Source organism: Corvus kubaryi, unplaced genomic scaffold (assembly GCF_017639235.1).
Source record: "Corvus kubaryi isolate FWS band 111438036 unplaced genomic scaffold, C.kubaryi_AGA036_p1.0 135, whole genome shotgun sequence".
In the NCBI taxonomy this organism is placed as follows: Eukaryota; Metazoa; Chordata; class Aves; order Passeriformes; family Corvidae; genus Corvus; species Corvus kubaryi.
Genome location: NW_024580669.1, coordinates 2,207,291 through 2,227,656, shown reverse-complemented (window position 1 = coordinate 2,227,656; position 20,366 = coordinate 2,207,291). Strand labels below are relative to the sequence as shown.

At 42.9% G+C, this 20,366-nt stretch overlaps 1 long non-coding RNA gene across 2 annotated transcripts in view; it reads right to left on the bottom strand.

Moving 5' to 3' along the window:
- Nucleotides 1-3,930: 3,930 nt before the first annotated feature.
- Nucleotides 3,931-20,366, bottom strand: part of LOC121676221 — a 78,570-nt gene continuing 62,134 nt past the window's right edge. For both annotated transcript variants that reach the window (XR_006020394.1, XR_006020395.1), the window contains exon 5: nucleotides 3,931-5,643. This is a non-coding gene — a long non-coding RNA (uncharacterized LOC121676221). The remainder of the gene's footprint in view (nucleotides 5,644-20,366) is intronic.

Here is a 20,366-nt window from a genome sequence, read left to right as displayed (position 1 = left end):
GCAGAAAAAAAAAAAAAAAAATTCCTTATGTAGGATTTAGCTCTGCCCTCACCATCATCATCCTCAATGAAGGACTAAAATACACTCCCGAGGCAGCACAAGAAAGCTCTGCTGTAGCACCATCCATCCTACCCGGGTCTTTGGGAATTCTGCTCTTTCCTGATCCATCAGTTTGGCACTATTTTGTGTATTTACATGCTCCTGTTTACACAGTATGGACCTGCTGGGAAAATACTCCTCAAAACACACCAGAGTACATTTTTGTGCTGATGTCTGCAGGCTCTGCCAGCAAGTCTGTAGACATCAACATGTGGCTGTAGCATCCTGCTGAAATATTCCAGCAGTGCCTCTAATTTCAATGGACAAACAACTCGAGAGAATTCAATTTCAAACATAATGATGCAATAATCTCATCTGAATCTTTCCAGTCCCCTTGGGCCTGCACTTTGGATGCAGCTCTGTCCCTCTAATCATCCCTCTCTCTCTAATGGTGGATGATGCTGAACCTCTTCCAAACAGGAATATACCATGATGTGTCTTGACTGCTTTTAAATGAAAACCACAAGTACTCCAACAGACAGGTAAATTCCTCAGTGTAACTACAAACCCCACTGCAAACTTTTGTGGGGGAAAAAAATGGTGGATCATCTATAAATGAAAATCCTTGGAATGCTGGTTCAGATTTTCCTCCTAAGGCAATGAAACACTCAGTACACTGCATCCCAACTGAAAGCGAGGAAAATACTTCAGGAGTGGGATTATTCTCACTTCTATTTAAATACCTGCAGCACAGATGTTGATATCTGGGTTAGTCACAGGGAACTCCTTTAAAGTCAGCGCAAAGAAACTGTCACTTGCATGACATTGTTCATCTGACTTATTCCAAGCAGTTACTTGGGATGTTTTCCCTCTCAGAAGGGAAGCCAGGAACGTCACAGCCCTGTCAGATGAGTTACAGTGACACCAATTCTCAAATGCTGCTTTAAGCTACTGTAAAAAAATGGGAACTTTTAGATAATGACTTGTGGCATAAACTTTTATGTACTTATTTAAGTGGAAAACCACAAGGAAGAATGGTGCCCCTTACGAGTTTTTATTCCAAGAATCTTCTTCCTCAAATTTGCAAACTAAATTTTGCAGTGCTGGCACAGTGCACAGAGATGGACAAAGAACTTTGGGCAATGTGAAAGTAACTGATCCATTTCCCTCTTCAAAGAATTAATTTGAAAGCAAACACAGTAACCTAAAGAGCAGACAGTGGATTTCATCACGCAATACCCTTTTACGTTAATAAAAGGATGTTTATGAGGAAGGAGGAGTAATCTTATGGTTAAGGGCAAGATGTTCAAAGTGCACTGCTAGCCCTGGACTGCATTTTTCACCACTCAGTCTCCACCTCAGTGTCACACACATTATGTTTATTGCCTCAAATTTACATTTTTGGAGAGGACACAGTCAGGGAAGGAGGTCTTGGGAGGAAGATGAGGCTGTTTTTTCTCTAGCACAGTATCAAGAGCTGAGCTCCCCTTGTATGGAAAAGCTGACTGAGAAGAGGATGGATCTCACGGACAGTCACAAGGACATGGCTATTAATGAGCAGAGCTGAAACTCATGACTTTGCTCTGACCTCTGCAGCATGGCTGCATTTGATATATCTTATCTGGAAACTCCCTGGCCACTCAGCCTTGTTCTCAGCGTAAGGAGAATGAGCACCAGCATTTCCTTAGCCTCTCTGCCCTTGCTGCTCTCCTCCTCAGCAGACAACCACATGTATATAAACAGCTTTCTGAAGAAACTGGAGAGACCGCAGGGGTCACTTCTGCGGAAGCGACGCGAGCTCGCAGTGCTTGAGCGCGTGTCCCGGCGAGGTGGCACCGGCCTGGCCATGCCCTCTGCGCTCTGTCCGAGCTCCCCGTGCCAGGACTGACCTCTGAGGCACCCCACTCACTGGGAACGCAGCAGACAGTTGTGTCATTTCTGAGCTCTCTCCTGCTGGTGTAGAATCAGAAATTCTGCATTCTGTGTAAGTAACTGAGACAATCACAGAATGGTTTGGGTTGGAAGGGACCTTAAAGCTCACCTCATTCAAACCCCCTGCCACGGGCAGGGACACCTTCCACTATCCCAGGTTGATCCAATCCTTGTCCAACCTTACTTTGAACATTTCCAGGGATGGGGCAGCCACAGCTTCTCTGGGCAACCTGTGCCAGGGCCTCACCAGCCTCATAGTAAAGAATTTCTTCCTAATATCTAATTTAACCCTGCCCTCTTGTCAGTTTAAAGCCAACCCCCCTTTCAATACCTGCCCTTGTCAGAAGTCTCTCTCCAGCTTTTCAGTTCTCTTTTTATTTATCTCCTATCCAGAAAAACAGACCCACTCCACTCTCACCAACCCTCGTAACTGAACTACTGTATTACGGTAGATTACCAGCTTCTTCTGGAAAACCTGCCTGGCTGCCAGGGAGAGTCAACATCCTCGGTCAAAGAGCATCCAACAATTAATAAACTTCATTTAGCTGCTACCAAATGATGTCACCAAGAGCAAAGTACAACAACAGAAGTGACAGCCAGGCGGGACATGAGCTTTTCCCAAGTATTGTTCAGGCATCAACCGAACAAACCCCTCATTGTTGGTGTGCCTGTGGAAGCGGATGGCACACACACAGCTACCTACGTGTCTCCCAACACATACTGGGAGATGCTCGGGCAAATTTATCACTGGGAGAGAACATCACCTCCAACAGACTGCAAGCTGAATCATGTAAATTTGGGTAAAGAGAATCCCATTAAAGAAGCAAAATTAACACTAAGTGTATCAGATGAAAGACTTCACTTCTAAAGCCAGCGCCTGAGCGCAAATTCAAGCTACTTCGAAGATATTCAGGTCATTCAGACAATTATTTTAAAATGGCAGAGAAAGACAGCCTGATGATCCATGTATGGCAACAGGAGCCAGAAGCTCTGAATCATTCATAACAACACTTAGCAGCTCTATCATCTGCAGATCTCAAAGCCACTCCACAAAATGGATATGAATCGCTGGCACCCAGCCGTGGCTCCTCTGCAGTGGGTTGGCATCACAGGGCTGCACTGGGAGGCCTGGAGAGCACCAGGGTGCTTTCCAAACAGCAGGCAGTAATTACAGCTCTGTCCCTGTTTATCCACCTACCTACCTGCAATTCTCATTTAGCATTCTGACAGCTGACAGCTATGGCTATACCCAATCTCCTTCCACAGGAACCCCAGAGAAAGAGAAGCCTTCATTTAATTCTGTGAAATTTCTGACAATCTCCCTTTAGGATTAAAAAAAAAAAAAAAAAAACCACTTGTGTTTTGTTCCCACCCTAAACAGCTGCATGGATTCAGTGGATTCCTCAGCACCTGTTCTATCTGAGAATGATCTTTCATGCTATCTTTGTATTGATGAGCAACAAAGAGCTGAGCCAAACCCGCCTCTCCCATCCCTACCACGTGTTACCACATGTTTTTCCTCAATTACATTGATAGCCTGAAACCTTTCCATTTACTTTGCAAAAATCAGGAGGCTAATGCATGGAGAAAGTAAGTGGAGTGCTGAAATAACAGGATGACTCTCCAAGATAAAAGCAGGCTCCACATCACCTGAGTCCTGGCCTCCCACCTGATCCAGTCAGGGCTGCTACACCCAGTTTGAACATTTACTTTGAGGTTGTGTAAGACTCCTATAAACTGTGCCCCAACATCGCTCTGTTAATGGCAACAGCTGTTTCCCTGGGCAGAAGTGGAGGTCTGAAAGGGTACTTGCCTTTTAACTGAAGAACATTTCGTTAACAACACTGCACTGCCATTACCCATCACAATTTCAGTGGCTCTGTTACAGGTTAGAAACAGGTTCCTGCTTCCACACTGCCTTTATCCACCCTGTTCCTGCTCCATCTGTGTGCCAAATAACAGGGCCATCAGCTGCTGCAATCTCCTGTCCATGGAAGATCTGAAATACAGCACGCTGGAACCTTAAGCAGATGTAAAGCACACCGTCCTGCAGATGAAACTCTATGATAGGACACATTTCCAAGAGCAAGAGATGCAATTAAATGGAAAAAAGAAAGAAAAAAGCTGCTACCAAAACCCTGTGAATTTCTGCTGGCTATGAAAGACTCAGACACCACAAGTCTCTTCTGCACTGTTCGTCCCTCAATCAGTTTTCCTACACATTAGAGGCCCAACTTAAACCAACAGCTGAGAATATTATTTAATGAAACCTTCATTCTACAGCCCAATTTTACTCACTACTACTACAATTAGTGTAGGATTAAAACTTACATTCTCTCAGATGCTCCCTTTTACCTCTAAAACCCTGGCAACTAAGTCATAATTCAGTTTTAGATACTCTCTTTCTTTCCTTTCCAGTGATGGGTTGATGGGAAGAGAAGCAAAATTCCTCTGCAGGTTGAGCCTGAATTAGGAGAGACAAAGATTTTACTAGAATTGGGAAATGACTGAGGTTGCACAGGAAAACATGGACTAAACCCACTGGGATAAATGAGATTTTTATCATGTAAATCCGCTTTGGGGAGCAGGGTCCTGATTTTTATATAAAGCTTTGTGTCACACCTTCTGGGAGCTTTCTGTAACATAGAAGTTGCCTCGTAAATGTGTTTGAGGTACTTCTCCCACCACTGCAAACATCATATAATGGAACTACAGGAACTTCAAAGGAAGTGGCTGCTCAGGGCAAAGCTGAAAACATTTATTGTCACCCAGACACGTTTTTATCAACTTGCTCAGGCAGAGTCACTTGTGATACACCTTCCCCAGACGTGCCTTCAAAGAGAAGCGAAGCTGCTTCCCCTCAACACTAAGCTCCAGAGAAAGTAATTTCCTGGTCAAGCCCAGCTCGTGCCAAAATATGCCTTGGACGAGCTATAAGTGCCAAGCAGTGCCAAGACCTGCAGCTCACAGCAAGGACTGATTTTAACAAGCACAGTTTCCTGCTTTTCAAAGGGGCTTATCTGAACTCCTCTTCTTCCAAATGTGCTGGATATTTCTAAGATTTGTCATATAATTCTTTCCCTCAGTACATGTACCCACGTCCCTCCACTGGCCTCAGCTGGTACCCAGGAATTAACTCTCTCCTTAGCTCCATTAGTTACCAAAAAAACCCAGCCTTCCACTTCTTTCCAGGTCCAACATTTGTGTCACATTATTTCCACTTCAAGTATCATTTAAAATCAGCAATGGTCACTGGTCTTCACTGGGAATACTCAAGACTCTGAAGTCAATCCCCTATGTCTAATTATGAAGTCAGGAAATCCCATTTTTTAAAAGACCTATCAAATTTTGATAATTATTTTATTGTTGTTCTTTCAGCTCACAGAGGAATTTCAGAAGTAACTGTTATTAAAAATAAAGGCCTCGGTGCACAAGATCCTAATTTCATGTGGATTACTGATAGGCATAAAGCACTTTGCTAGATAAGGACCTATCAGGAGATCTCCAGTTCTTCTAGAAATTCCAGTGCAGCTCAGTATGAAACACAGCTCTGCTGAAACAGGGGAACTCACGTGTCCTGCTGCCATTCACACTCTCCCAGTTCTGTACCAACTCCACCTCTGTTTGCAGCCATCCCACTGCACAAATCCTGCACCAGAGCAGGGTCCAAGCCTGGATTAAAGATAAAGACAGGGCAATGGGTCCCAATACTGACATCACTTACAGGTTAGTTAAACACATATTTGGTAATTGTTGAAAATCAGTACAGGGATGATCAGTTAGAGTAAATGCGTTATTGCTATGTCTGATCTTCTCTTTATCCTCTTTGCCTGCATCTCCCAAAACCACCTGCTTTTTGGAAATTATTTTTTTCCACAGCATTGACCAGTGGCCTTTATTCTGCCAGGTATTTTTTCACTACAAAGACTAAATAATCACAACTACTTCTAAAATTTCATTTGCAGCAACATTACCAGGTAAATTCCAGAGAAAGCTTATCCTACTCTGAGTAGGAGGTTGGACTGGAGACCTCATGAAGTCCCTTCCAACTTAAATTATTCTGTGATCCCATGATGTGAGTATCATGTTATAAAAATCCATGCAGGCTTGTTCATGTTTTTTGAGTCTCGTGGAGAAAAAAACAAAATAAAACAAAACCCATCTCCGCTGCCAAAAGGTAGGGAATTGGGTGGCAGCAAAAAAAAAAAAAAAGGACCTACCAACTTTCACTTCTACTGGTAATGCTTCAAACTTGTCTATACTTCTCCAAAATTATTTTCATCCTGGGATTCGAAAATTCCCTACGCCCGACTTCCATTTCGTAACACCATGCTCACATGTCTATAAGCAAATTCACTCTGGCACAGTCAGTGATACCTTATTTATTTCCCTGTGAGTTCCTCTTTGGAAAAAGCAAGGATATGGAGCAACCAGACGAGTACGACTGAAGAAAGGTCACCAAAAGAGACAGTATGTCCTCATTTACTATCCACAGTTGAGGGTCTGAGGGAAAATTTGACTGTGTACTTCCACCCAACCATGCTGCTCTCAGGACATCGTTCTATTCCCCCGAGTTTGAGGGCAGACTTTGGGTCAGCCCTAATTCTGTTCTCACCCAACTTCAGCTCAGCCTCCCTTGAGCCTCCCCCAGCCCACTCACGTACACGTAACACGTTAAAGGTCACAGCATTGCACACGTGAACAAATCTGCTTTATGTCTTCTAAAACCTTGAGAACTTAATCCTTTGACAACCAGTCCCCTTTCACGTCTTCCTCTGCAAGAAATGACATGGATCTGGAGCTCTGGGGCTAAATTTTAGTCGAGCCCAGGGATTTCACTCCCAGTACAGTGAGCGCGCATTGGCCATCGCATCCCGAACTCTCCACCAGTGCTTTGGTATGTGTTGGCTGCTCTCCATGGCAAGTAAAGGTTAAGGTTACAGAAGGTCTCTCCCAGGTTTCAACATGCAAGCAGCCAAGAACAAAGATTTAGGACTTGGTGTGCAAGTGAAAAGGAAAGGATCATCAGCAGAATTTAGGGGACAAAGGTACTGCGCTCTGCAAGAAGGATGAAATTTCACTCTGGAAAGACTGACAACAAAATGCATTTTGTGTAATCTCTTTCCTTTGCAGAGTCAGTGTAATCCAGATTATTCTACAGCTATAACAGGACCTTTGAGCAGTATTCCACACGAGAAACTTCCAACTGGGCTCAGGTAGGAGCTTCAAATTTAAAAATTGTCAATACATTTGTCAGCCAAACTGTGAAAGTCAAATGCATGAGTAACTACAAGATTATACAAATTCCCCATACTAAAAACCCCCTGGATGCTCTTTTCATCATAAAAAAGGATTAGTAGCATATAAACAATTTATGTAAGCAGACTTGAACGATTTTATTATGATGTGCTATTTAGCATTTGCAGAGGCTCCAATTATAAAACTTTTACTTAATTTTCCACAAGTCACCCAGTGAAATAGCATGTTTTGATTTACTTAACAGCAAGAACTCTTGGTACGAGACTGTTTTACTAAATGTGGTCATGCAGCCCTATCATCACAATGCTGCTGGATGCAAGTTCTGTACAGAAAAAGGAAATTTTGCTCACTGAACATTAAGCAATTGTTCAATCTCACCCAGCTCTGAAGAAGCTCATACAGTGACCGCAGTGATACTGAAGATCTGTCTCTCAAAACAATCCAGCCATGTTTGGATCACAAGTGATACTGAATAAACAGCTTAATGCTATCTCAAAAGAAAAGGCAAACTTCTGGACCATGAAGCAGGAGAAAGGAACTCTGATACAATACAGCACAGTCAACTCTCAAATATGCCTGATAACAGGAAGCTGGAGTAACCTAGTTAATGAAAAACCATCAATAACAATACTATTCTTTGCAAAGGCAGCTCCTGGCATCTTTGGGCGGTTTTATTGCCTTGGCCATGGCATTTCCGAGAGGCACAGATCCAGCCTGGATCCCAGAGCTACGTGGCCCTGTCACTCTAACGCAGCACCTGAGCCTCGAGGGCTTGCACGCAGCAGTTGGTGTCTTTGCACAAAGCCTGCACCACCAGAGTCCAGAGTCAACACGGCTGCTCTGGTGTTTGGCCACCCCAAGGTCTGCACACAAGACATCACCGACCTGACTGCGCACCCCAGAGCGTTCCAGCTCTAACAGCAGAGAACTACGGGCATCCTGGGGGCTGGGGTTGTTCCTGCAGTACATCAGCTTTAGATCTTCTTCAGAGAGACAAGCAAGAAGCCACCTTCATCCCTGGGAGAGCGATGTCCTCCCCAGAGTGCAGGTCCCAGCACACAGCTCCACCAGGACAAAATATGTAACCACACGTGCCCCAGGCAAACTGCAGCCCCAAAACAACCAAAGCACTCATGCCCATTCTCCTGAAGGGGCAACGCAGGTGGAATTTACACCAATTTCCATTTTTTCCATGACCAACAACTTGCACAACACGAGCAGCAAATCCCAGGCTGTTGACAAAGGTGGACTATACAACAACACAGTGATACTCTGGAGGGTGGAAAGTCAGTAAACAAAACAAAAATAAAATGCAGATGGTATGTAGCTAAAACAAACTGTATGGTTCGCTGCATACCTAGCAGGCCAAGAAGGAAGGGAAATTCCTTCTCAGAGTTTATGTGAACAATGAGTTTCCCTGAAAACTCCAGGAGGTCGTTCCCAGCATCTCCACTGGCACCATTACTAGGAAAAGCAAATGCTGGAAAGGTTGTTTCAGTTCATTACTGACCTCAGCTGAAGTCTGAGGACCAGTGAACTCCAGTGTGAATCAATGTGACCTCTTGCTTCAGAGTGTTATTGTTGTTACAGCGTGTACAGCACACAGTGCTGCTTTTTAAAGAAAATACAGCCGTGGCTGTGCCACCACACTCAAATCCACATTCCAGCAGTCACATAGGTCTGATCAAACCCTGTTCCATGTGCTGCTGCCCAGTCCCATGCTTAGGATACAGCCAAATTCTCCTCCATTTTAAGACAAATCATGAAAACAACGTAACGGGTGACTGTAGGTAAGGGGTAAACCCTTGAAAGGAGCAACCCAGATATTCCACATAAAATCAGCAAGATCTGTAGCCATCCTTATCAGACTTGTGTATAAAATCCACATTTTGGGATATGTCTGTCTCTCTATTTGTTAGCAAGCTTTGGACAACTGAGCATGGAAATACAAATGAATGGGCCTCTGAAATTCTTCAGTAAAATATGCTCAAAAATCCATCAAGATACCCTTTAAATCTTCTCCAAGCAGTAAGATGGCACCAATGTATCTGATGGCTATTTTCAAAAGAACTGCGGCTCCTCTGCTGCATTGTTTCTATTGCATGAAAATGTCAGAAATGGTTGAAATGTGAAAAATAGGAAAGCCTCATCAATTCAGACCAAACCGCAAACCACTTTGTAAGATCATGGAATTCTACAAGTGAAGAGACAAATGAACAAACATGCACACCAATAAAACTGCACAAGAAGAAACATGCCAGCTTCTATTTATTTTCATTTGCTCTGTTCTGCAGATTAGGAAAAAAAGGGCTGTAGCAGTGAAGTGTTGCTGAAGCTGGAGGTAAATTTTGGAAGTTTTCGTTAGAGAATGCAAAATCATTTTCTTTTTCAACATGGCTTCAATTCAAGGCAGGGATGTGAATGGAAAAAGTTACGAAAGCATTTCAGAACCTCAAAATAAGGAAGACTGGAACAAGCACGAAGTCATCTATGGATAATGCTCTACAAATATGAATTCCTACGCTCAGTTTTTTTGGTCACATATTGATGTGTGCTGTGGTTAAGCAGAGGGTTGAAAGAAAGGACAAAGAAGAGGCAGGTTCTTCAGTTGCCATGTAGGTGCAAACTCATTGCAAAGTTTTGGTTCTAAAAGCCAGTTAAAAACACTGGCACAAATTATTATGGAAGTTTCCATCTCTTGTTTTCATAGGGGCTTAGAATCACTGAAGAATTTCTGAACCTGTGAACAACTCCATCTATTACCCTCATTTTACTGACAACAGAAACACCAAGTCTGTGTCCCAGGCATGACCCAGCAAGCCAGGGAGTGGAAAACTCTGCTCCTCTCATGTCCATTTTTCAGCATAAATGAGGAAAACCTTTCCTCCCTTAACAACTTGGGAATCAATGGCAAAAATACAAATATGTTAAAACCAATTCACTGATTTACCACTTTAAACCCCAGCTGAAATAGAGCAAGAAGAAACAGTATCACCTTGCTTACCTCCTGTACACTGCATTTCTACTTAGTCAGCTTCTTACATGCAGTAAATGTATGTTAGCACATTCACAGCTTTTGAGCAAAGAGGCTGAAATCCAAACTTCCAATAGCTGAGTTATTTTTTAAGTCTGGAGAAATACATATTAAAAAGAATTTTTAAAGAACTGCATGCAGTTAATCATTGAACACAACTGCCACAACAGCAAATCCATTTGTGAGAATTTTGTTATCTTGGCTTGGTCACTGAAGGTGTCAGGATGGAAGGGACTTCAAGATCATCTAGTTCCAACCTCCCTGCCATGTATTACTGCACAATTTTAATTTAAATAAAATCTTATTTAGCTGATGGTAATGACTACCCTTCATGTAAACTCTTCTTGCTCTTCAACAAACCTAATTTTAGGCTCTAATCAGCTTGCAACTCAACAGAAGCAATCAGAGTACTAGCATGAGCTGCTACAGGAATAGAGTTTAACCATCAATTGTAACTTATCGTGTCTTCTTTGTCAAACCTTTACCGTCACTTGGAAGAGCTCCTGACTGTAGCAATTCTTGATTCTCACAGATTATACTGAGACAACAACAATAATGGATTCATTCAGTTTCCTTCATATAAGGAAAGAGAATGATTAAGGTTGGAAAAGCCCTCTAAGATCATTAAGTCAACCATTAACCCAGCACTGCCAGGTCCACCAGTAAACCATGTCCCTAAGCACCACATCTACCAGTAGGTATTATTAATCCTAATTTTCCAGATAGGAAACTGCAACACAGAAGAATGCAATCACATGCCCAAGATCTCAGGCAGAGAACTCTAATTTTAACCTTTAACTTAAGGGTCCTGATGTACATTTTCCCTGCTCAATACAGCTGGCTGCTGTTCTTCCAACTCCTTGGACTGACAAACACAGATTTCACCGAGCACTTCAGAAAATCTACATTTTCAGAGACAAACTGACCTGTACTGCAACCGTGAAAATTAACGCAAACATCAGAAGCCACACTTACACATATCATTAAGCACTTGGCAATATTTTTTTAAAACCAGGGCACATAACCAGAGGGTCCTTCTCTTTTTGAACTTGTCGTCTTGCCCTTTCCCATACAGCCACCACTTCCCCTCGCACACACGCTCACAATCATCATGTTTGTTGGTGCTACACAAGCAAGAAGACCCAAGACTTTCCAGGATTAATGCTCAGGGAAATGTTTCATGTGAAGAACACAGAAATACACCCAGTAATATATCTGGAATAGCTCCAGAAGTGGCTATCTGAGGTAATATTAGCAGAATTGAAAGGATTTCCGTTTGTCCTTCCTTCCTTCCCCCATTAAAAAACCTTGCAAAGGCGTTAAGGAGCACAAAATTACCCGGCGATATTTAAGAGGCTTTTCTGCCAGTGCTGCTTCAGCCACCAGCCAAACCAAACTTTTCTTTGGTCGTTAACATACCTCTGGTCTCATAACTCTAACAACCTGCACTTGCAGCCAGGGACCAGGAACACTTCCCTTGCCTCGGGAGAGCGATCCTCTCGGAATTTAAACGCTGCCAGTCCCGCGTTTTCAGTTCGAAGCGAATTCACAAAAAAGTATCAGGAAGTTCTACACTTCTGAAACGACTTTCTAAAAATATCCTACCCCGCCAGAGCAAACAGCAACGAGAACTTGCTCATCAGTTTACAGTAATGTATTTTCCCTAACACGAAAGTGCTGGCAACACCAACAGCACAGAGAGATGTTCACCGTGGTAGATGTGGATGAATAAAACAAAAACCCACTACAGACTAAATTTTGGCTGTTGATGTCTGCTGGAAGCTGCTTTGCAACCTCCAGTGGAGAGAGCTGGGATTTCCACCTGTAAAACATGGATCTGAGTCTAAACCCTCCCGTTTCTTTACTCAAAAAAGCCATAAAACTTACTGGAAAAGGAGCTCGCTGAGATTGACAGAATATGTCCAGGCAGCTGTATCCACATATTTAAAGCAGTTAAAATAACAGATAATCATAAAGATATAAATAACTTCTCTGGTAAAATTAAAGCACTATTAAAAGGAAAGAGACACACGAAGAATTACCTCTGCTCTTGCTGACAGACAAGCAGTCAGAACAAGACAGGCTGCACGCTTCGAGCCGCTAATAAAAAGAGGAGCAAGCGAATGAACAGCTTTCGGATGAATCCAAATAGTTTTTGTTTCTCTGCTGCAGTTTCACCACTCCCACAGGGTAATTTCTACGTTTGCTTTATAACGAAAGCACAGTACAGGTCAGAATAAGAAAGGGAGGAGACCAAAAAACTCCGCTTTATTAGTCAAAGTTTGTCATTCTTGCTGTCTTCTTTTCAAATGGGGGGAAGGCAGGGCTGGTGTGACCAAAGGGGATTTAGAGGGGGTGTTCTGCTTATGCTTAATAAACCAGAAGCTGGGCTCATCTGCATTTTACATGATCTGATTTGTAAAAGCAGGAAGTAAGAAAACCTTTCAAGTACATGATTTATGGAAAGATTATCACATGACTAAAAAGCACAGAACAAGAAGGATCAAATTCGGCTTTCACTTACAGAAATGTGGGTCTGTTCTAACTCTGTCGCCTTTGGCAGATTTATCACGTTCAAAACGAGATAAAATATTTGGTCTCTGTGAGAACATAAAGCCATTCTAAAATCAGATTTCAAACAGCATAATTGTTTCAGGTCTGCTCGGTGAAGAACTTCTGTCTGCACAAAAACCACATGAACTATTCAGAGGGTATTTTCAAATATATTTCTGCCATCTCTACCACTCTGCCTCCAAATAATCCAACTCATACTCACTGGTGTGCTACACACTCTTGCACACCCCATGAATGTTTCAAAATCTACTCGAAAATATTAAAAGGCAGGACAGCCCACAAGTGCACTGGAAATTCTCTCTTGCATTTCATAAAGGAAGTTAAAGGGTTCACTCACTTTATTATCTGGGGAACAAAATATTAGGATGATTTTATGATGTAGCATCCACAAGGTATGGAAATTTTTGTACCAATGACAATTAAGAAACAGTAACGATCTGGTTTTTTGCTCTGTTGCCAGCAATTAAGTCTACATTTCCACGAAAAGCTGGTAAATTATACAAGCTACAAACCCCTTTTTTCTCCTCTATCTCACACATGGATTTCTATACTAAAAGGGGAAAGTGTTAGAGGTGAAAGAATAAGTAAAGAGGAATGTTTACCAGGATGCCACTTGAGTGCTGAGGAAAAACAGAGAGTAACAAAGGGCTAAGAACTAAAAGCAAACACTGTGAGACAGTGAAACAGAGCTCTCCCAGCAGAGGCATTTTTTTTCAGTGATGGCCTCACAGTTCTGCTGTCCCCTGAGCAGCTCACTCAGATGGCAAAAGGTTAAAAGCACTGAGGAAAACCTGAATCATCTGACCCAAAAGTGGAAAAAAAGGAGAGAGAAAAAAGACACTGTGGTACGAGCTCAGTTTTAATGCGATGCCCTCTTTTAAATACTGAAGGACTCTACTCCCTTTCGACAAACAATTGGTGAAACACAGACTTTATGTGTGCAGACAACAAAACCATAATGGCAATTCATCTTCTTAGGGGTCAGAAACCTCAACTCTATTTCACACACTGTAGCAACAAAATATGAATCAACTGGGTGAATTTTATACATGGGGTTAGTGATACAGTCCAGTGTTTCAGTACAATGTGATTTTATTGCTGTGTTTAAAAATGACACACAGATTCACTGAAGACAGATTTTTCTGTGCTGTCTGAAGAGACATGGCACATGTCTCATGTAAAGAGCTGAGCAATAATGTAGGTGGTTGAAAATACAACTGGTACTCCCTAAAGTGTTTTTTCATAGTCTTTAAACACCAGATCCTCAGGTATTTTCCTGTACATCACAACAGCCAGATCTGTCTCCAGCATGTGGGGCAGCAACCCCAAGAAAGATTCCAAACAAGATAGGAAGATTTCCTTTTTTTGAAGTAACTGTTTATCATCCTGTCCAGGAAGTGGTTCTTTTTCAGAAATCCTGAATAAAAATGAGTGCTGATGATAAACCTGTCTTCTCTGGAGTCACTCCAGCACCCCTAACCATCTGCAGTGAATAGGATACAGCACTCATGTACACAAAACACCTTCTGGGAGACTCTACACCCATACAACAGTGACTAGATTACTGGTGTGGATCAAGATTGGGTTTATCTTACTCAGCTACAGGTGCCAAAAAATTACAGGCTTACTTTAAACTACATCCTTGAGCAGCTGTCAGAGAGAGGCAACTGCCGGTGGTGAATCTTGTTAAATTCCTTAGAAATAAAAATTTACATGAGCATCAGAGAGAGAAACAGCTTTGCAGGTCAGCATGACAGGGAAGCAGACTTCTGAATTCCCTCAGGCAAAAGATACTTTCTCCAATTGGAACATAGAGTTTCCCAAAAAGAAATCTTAGCATGACAAAATCTCAAACCTGTTGCTCTCAGCTTCTTGCTAATTAACTCAGAAATTACTGGCAGATTGGAGATGAAGGAAGGTAATGGAATCACAAACTCACAGAGATGGAACAAGTCAGGAACTAGACAGAAAAGGAGTAAAAAAAGTACAGAACACCTTTTAAACACTGTGTTTCACAAAACTTTGCCAGAATTAAACTAGAGAAAAAAAAAACAAAACCAAAAAAGTGACAGGATTGCTGCTGGAATCCTGAATTCCACTCTTCTACAATCATCATCTTATAAATCAAAACCTTTTAGAAAAGATAATGAAGATCTGAATGATCTAAACCCAATAAATTTCAAAAACATGACGTTCTTCATTGAGAGTGAAGACAACTCTGTGCTGGTTTGAGTTATACAAGAATTAGAACCATCCAGGGACCTACAAAGGATTGTGCATATCATGTATCTGATGCTGCCAACCCATCTTTGTATCACAAGTAAGTAATGGCAGAAATCTTTCAACTGCTACATTTGAATTCCATCACTCATTTCCTCTGGGTCCCCACCAAAAACTGCGGAAAAAAAAGCAAGTTTCAAAAATTCCTTCTAGATTGATAGCACACAGGAATAGGAAAAATAAATGCATGCCTGTCTACCAGTTCATTCAACACAGGAGGGATTAGTCACTTTTCTGAGCACAATATTAGGATGTTTGTTGACTCGGCCAGTCAAAGAGCAGCGCTTCAGAATGGAGCCATCGAACTCATTTCCTGGTGAAAAAGTCAGAATCCAATGAGAGATTTCTCAGAGTGAGGGTTAAACACCGGAACAGAGGAGAAGAAACTGGGACTTGGAAAGTGCCTGTGGCTCGAGGTTTAATGGTCATGTAGTTCCTTCCGAGGAAAGGGAGGGTTCCTGCATGACACAGCCAGCAAACCATGCGGGAGTCACATCCTGCTGCAGGGTGGCAGCTCCAGACACTTGACCTGGGAGGACAGCTTTATGCACACAAATGTTGGCATAAGGAATGCAAAGCGTGGGGAAAGGCATTCATTTCAGGAAGGCATTAGGAGAATATTGCTCTTGCTGTGAGAGTTGTGTCTGGAAGCCCAACATGGCTCCCAAGGGATGAGCAGAGTGGGGTTTTGCCACCTTTTCAATCCCAGGGACAATGCTCATCCTCGTATCCCTGGGGCTGTCCAGGAGGAAGGCAGAGCTGAGCAGCATCACCCAGGACGAGCACACTCACACGAACCCTCTCTCAGGCCCTGGATGACTCCCACAGGAGCAATGAACTAAAGGGAACCTGTGTCCATTCTCCATGCTGAGAATGATTCCCTGCCCCTCCTGGGCACCCAGGCAAACCTGAGCTGCCACACTGCCCCATCACCTCTGTCCACCCTGTCCCCCCTGGCACTCAAAGGGACACTGCAAACTAAATCAGCTTCAGAAGCCTTTTCTGTGCACAGTAATAATACTGGTCTAATTTATACATCCATTAGACTGTCTTCAAACGAATCCGAGGACAGGTTTGACTCATTTAGCAAAATCTGACTCACGCTTCTTGGGTATGGAAAAAAACAGTTTGCAGAGTTGACTCCTGCAGGCTCTGAACTCCTGAATCTCAGTGTAGTTTTACTTAACAACAGCCACATTATGAGACCTCAATTTCCCAGTGCACCTTGAGCACTGGAGCAGAGTACAGGGATAACACAGAAAGCACAAAGGGAGTTAAAAGAGTCACTGTTTGCTAAGGCAGGAGCTCATGGCACACACACTTTTTTGGGGAAGAAGATGAATATATTTTTTTTACAAGAGGCATGTTTCATTTCAGTAGATACTTTTCAAACCCAAAGCCAGACTAAGAAATCAAGTCAATATCCGATGTTTGCTTAACCAGCTTAGCCTCTGAATACAAAGGCCACACTTTCCTACTACGAAAGTTTTCTAAGATTAAACCCCCTTTGATTTCTGAGGAACTACTTATGTGTTGTGTCCCTGGATGGGATCCTGTGAAGTTACACTCCATGTACACAAGAACCACCAAACCTATTCAAACTAATCACACAATAGGAGAGTTTTCCTATTCATTTTGGTTTTACTGTTGCTCTTGGTTATCATCTGGGTTCTCCTCCAATGGGATTTACACACTCACCTTTCACACAGCGACTGTACAAATACCAGAGCTCCAACAGCCAACAACAAAATCCAAACATATTAAGTCTTTTGTACTTTCAAATATATCCTTCCCTGGTGGATGGCATTTCATTTAAGAGAGGCTCAGCAAAATTGTACAGATGATTATTTATGTCTGTGTAAACATCAGATCCATTCTAAGGAATACTCAAAGGCCACAACAACATGAGCTGTTTCTGAGAATCCAGGTCACATTCATGTTTCCTCTGAAAGCAGCAACAACTTAAGCAAAGACCAGTTTTACTTGACATTATTTTCAGAGAACTGCTAATTTGTGATTCATTGTAAACTCAGAGCCTCAAAATGCTTCATAATCTAAAGAACCTTCCATTGAGGCAGATTCATTTATTGAAGAGAACCAAGAGAGAAAATACACTCACGATCAGCCTGATCTGTCTCAAGTGCTGGATGGATGTTCTGCTGTGCCAATGGGTTTGAGGGGTTTTACAGCAGATGCTGAAGAAGTCCAGAAAATGCCAACATCATTCAACATTCAACATCGGGAATGCAAGTTGGCTTCCTCCCAGCACTTCCATGACCCAAAGGCCAGAGTCCCATGACTCCTGACAGAGCACCAGGGATGGCTGTGCAGATGGAGTGCAGCCACACACTGTCCTCCAGACCCAAAGGCTTCTGCTGCTTCTCCCAGGTTGTGTTTCCCCACTGATTGCTCTTACTCTGCCCTACCAAAAGAGGTGGGAGGAAGATCCAGGTCCTACATGGTGTGGATTTCCATTCTAAGAAAGAACAGTGGCCAGCAGTTTGATCAGAAATAGTTGTCATGCAAGAGTTGTGGATGGGGAGCGTAAGGTCGCTGCCAGCCAACTCACCTACCTGAATGTGTCATGCATCAGGCAATCCCTCTACCAGCTAAACAACATCCTTCCAAGAGGATTTTCTTCCATAGAAACACCTCCTCTCTTCTCCCAGAATCATCTCTAGTAATTATTAAAATTAGTCAACCATTTCCCAAAGTCACAAGCTGCAGTCTAAAACCAGAGCTGCCCAAAAACCTCCCAAACACAACAAATTTGCACTGCAAAGCACCGATTGCGTGGAAATGTGCTGATTTCACCAAAAAGCTCTATAAAAGGCAACAAGATTGGCCGGCAGGCCAGTCTGTCCAGCTTCCTGCCAGGCTGCCTGCCAGCCCCAGGGTGGGTACTCCCAGCTCCCTAATTCAAAAAATATACATCAGCCATGAGAAGGCTTCCAAGGGATGCGGATTTTGCTTCCTGTAGTTCTCTGATTAAAATAAATGTTGCACAGGTATGTGTGTGTCAGGAAGGCAGGGATAGCTCTGCTACACACGGTAAGAATGGCTTCTCAACAACAGAAAAATTTAAGAAAAATTGTATTTTGAAAGACAGATGCCATTGCTAACAGCACAGGAGGGAAAGGATGAGACATCCCTGCATAAATCTGTGAGTGGGAAGACAATGGCAAAGAAATCCAAACAGCAAGACGATAAATCAGAGGTGGGGAATCCCTGTCTTATCCCTTCTGCAGCGTGCATGCAGCTATTGTATTTAATTAAAATAAATTACAGCTCGCTTGTGTACAGCCTGCAGGGCTTTTAACACCCCTGAACGGAAGCACAGGGATGAGCAGCCATCCTTCAGGAGTTCACTCTCCGTGTCTCCAGACGCAGAATGCAGATGCTCTGTCACAGCACAGTCGCAGCAAGGCTGACGGATCAAGGCAGAACAAAAAGCCCAAAGAGTTCTGCTTTTATACCATCCACTTCCTCAGCTCCGTCCCTGGGATCCTTGCCAGGATGCTGGTAATGTTTTAATGGAGAATGCAAAGCTGCCCAGCAGTGTGGCAGCTGCTTCTGAGCACACAGATTTCACTGGAGAGGGGTTTCTTCTAATGGCAGTGATTGAACTCCATAAACTAAATTTCTAGAACACTTGGCTGAGCAGGATCGATGCATTTTCCTGGTTAGCCACTGCATCCACACCCTCTAATTCCTGCTTGAATTCACTTCACGTATTTGCAGCAGCAGCAGCAGCACCTGAGGTCAAGAATGTCTCCCTGCACTGAGGTTCACACTCACTCTGCCCTAGTTTGGCACAGGAACATCAGTCCTGCACCTCTGAGGACCAGGAGGTGAGGAGAAGCACAGGTGCTGAAGCGCTGTGCCACACACCCAAGGATGCTGCAGAGAACACTGATACCCTGGCAGTGCTTTTGGGAGATACAAACTGAGTTTCCAGCATCACCCAGGACAGCCACCCACACACGATGCTCCAGGCTCTGGCTGATTTCTGTGGAAGATCAGCCTGTGAAGGTCTCTTACACCAGGATGTTGGGAAACTCCAGGCTGGTGATTCCAATGAGGAAGGAAACACCTCTTGGCAGACCATGGCCCTAAGAGAATTAGAGACACTATGTACCCAACAGGGCTCTGGATTTGGAGCTGCTCAGTGGATGCTCAGACATCAGGAAGGACCAGTTAAATCCTGCCATGAGCAGCTGCAGAATATCAGTCAACCCATAGCATTTAGAAAAAAAAAAGAAAAAGAAATTTCCATTTATTCTTGTCTTTAGGAGGGCATAAATAAGTGAGGAGGAAATGGATTTAAAGTAAGCTTAGAGAAGTCCATGATAATACTAACTCAAGATTTTGAAGTGCTTTGCCATCAGCAAGTGAAACACACAGATCTCTGAGAGGAGAAATGAAGCAGGAAAATGCAAAGCAGCTTGTCCAAGCTTATGCAACAGATGAGAAGCACAAACACCACACAGATCTCCAGGCTCCATCTCTGTGTCCTACCATTCTTTCATTTTAAAAACCTAAATCCATTTTGCACTCCAACACTCCAACAAGGTTTTCCACAAACATTTAAGTGTTAATTCTGGGCTGCATAGATTTTTTTTTTTCCTTGATGTGGTATCTCACCCATTATCTCCTCCTCTCTACACATACTATATAAAAGGATTTAGTATTTCAGAACCAAGGAAACAGGAAAAAAAAGAAAGTCCTAAATTTTTATCTAAAGGCAAATTCTTTTTCATATGGGCACAGTGAATTGAACTAGCACTCCTTCATCTTATGACGAGAGAAAACATTGCTTGGAAACTATGAAAATTGAAATTGCTAAGATGCTACTAAATAGATATATTTATGATGCCTCTATTTCCTGCATTAATGTAATGTATAATGCATTTTATGTATTCTCTGTTCAGATGCAGATTTACTTCACTGCAGGCAGAGATGAGGCAATTACCCAAAACACTGACAAACCATCCTTTAGCCCCATGAAGTGCAGTGGGTAACACAGATCACTCCAGCACACAGCTCATGTGGCACAAGGACTACCCCTACAAAAGGCACATAAAAGGTGCTCAGTGACCACTGGTGGTGCCAGGGTTTTCTATGTGAAGCCACCTCACCACAGAGGCAAGGCACAAAAAGGAAATCTAAGAACTCATCTTAGCAAGCTCCTCACTTTTTGCAGAGCACACATTAAACCCACAGGTACTTTCACATCTGACATAAATTA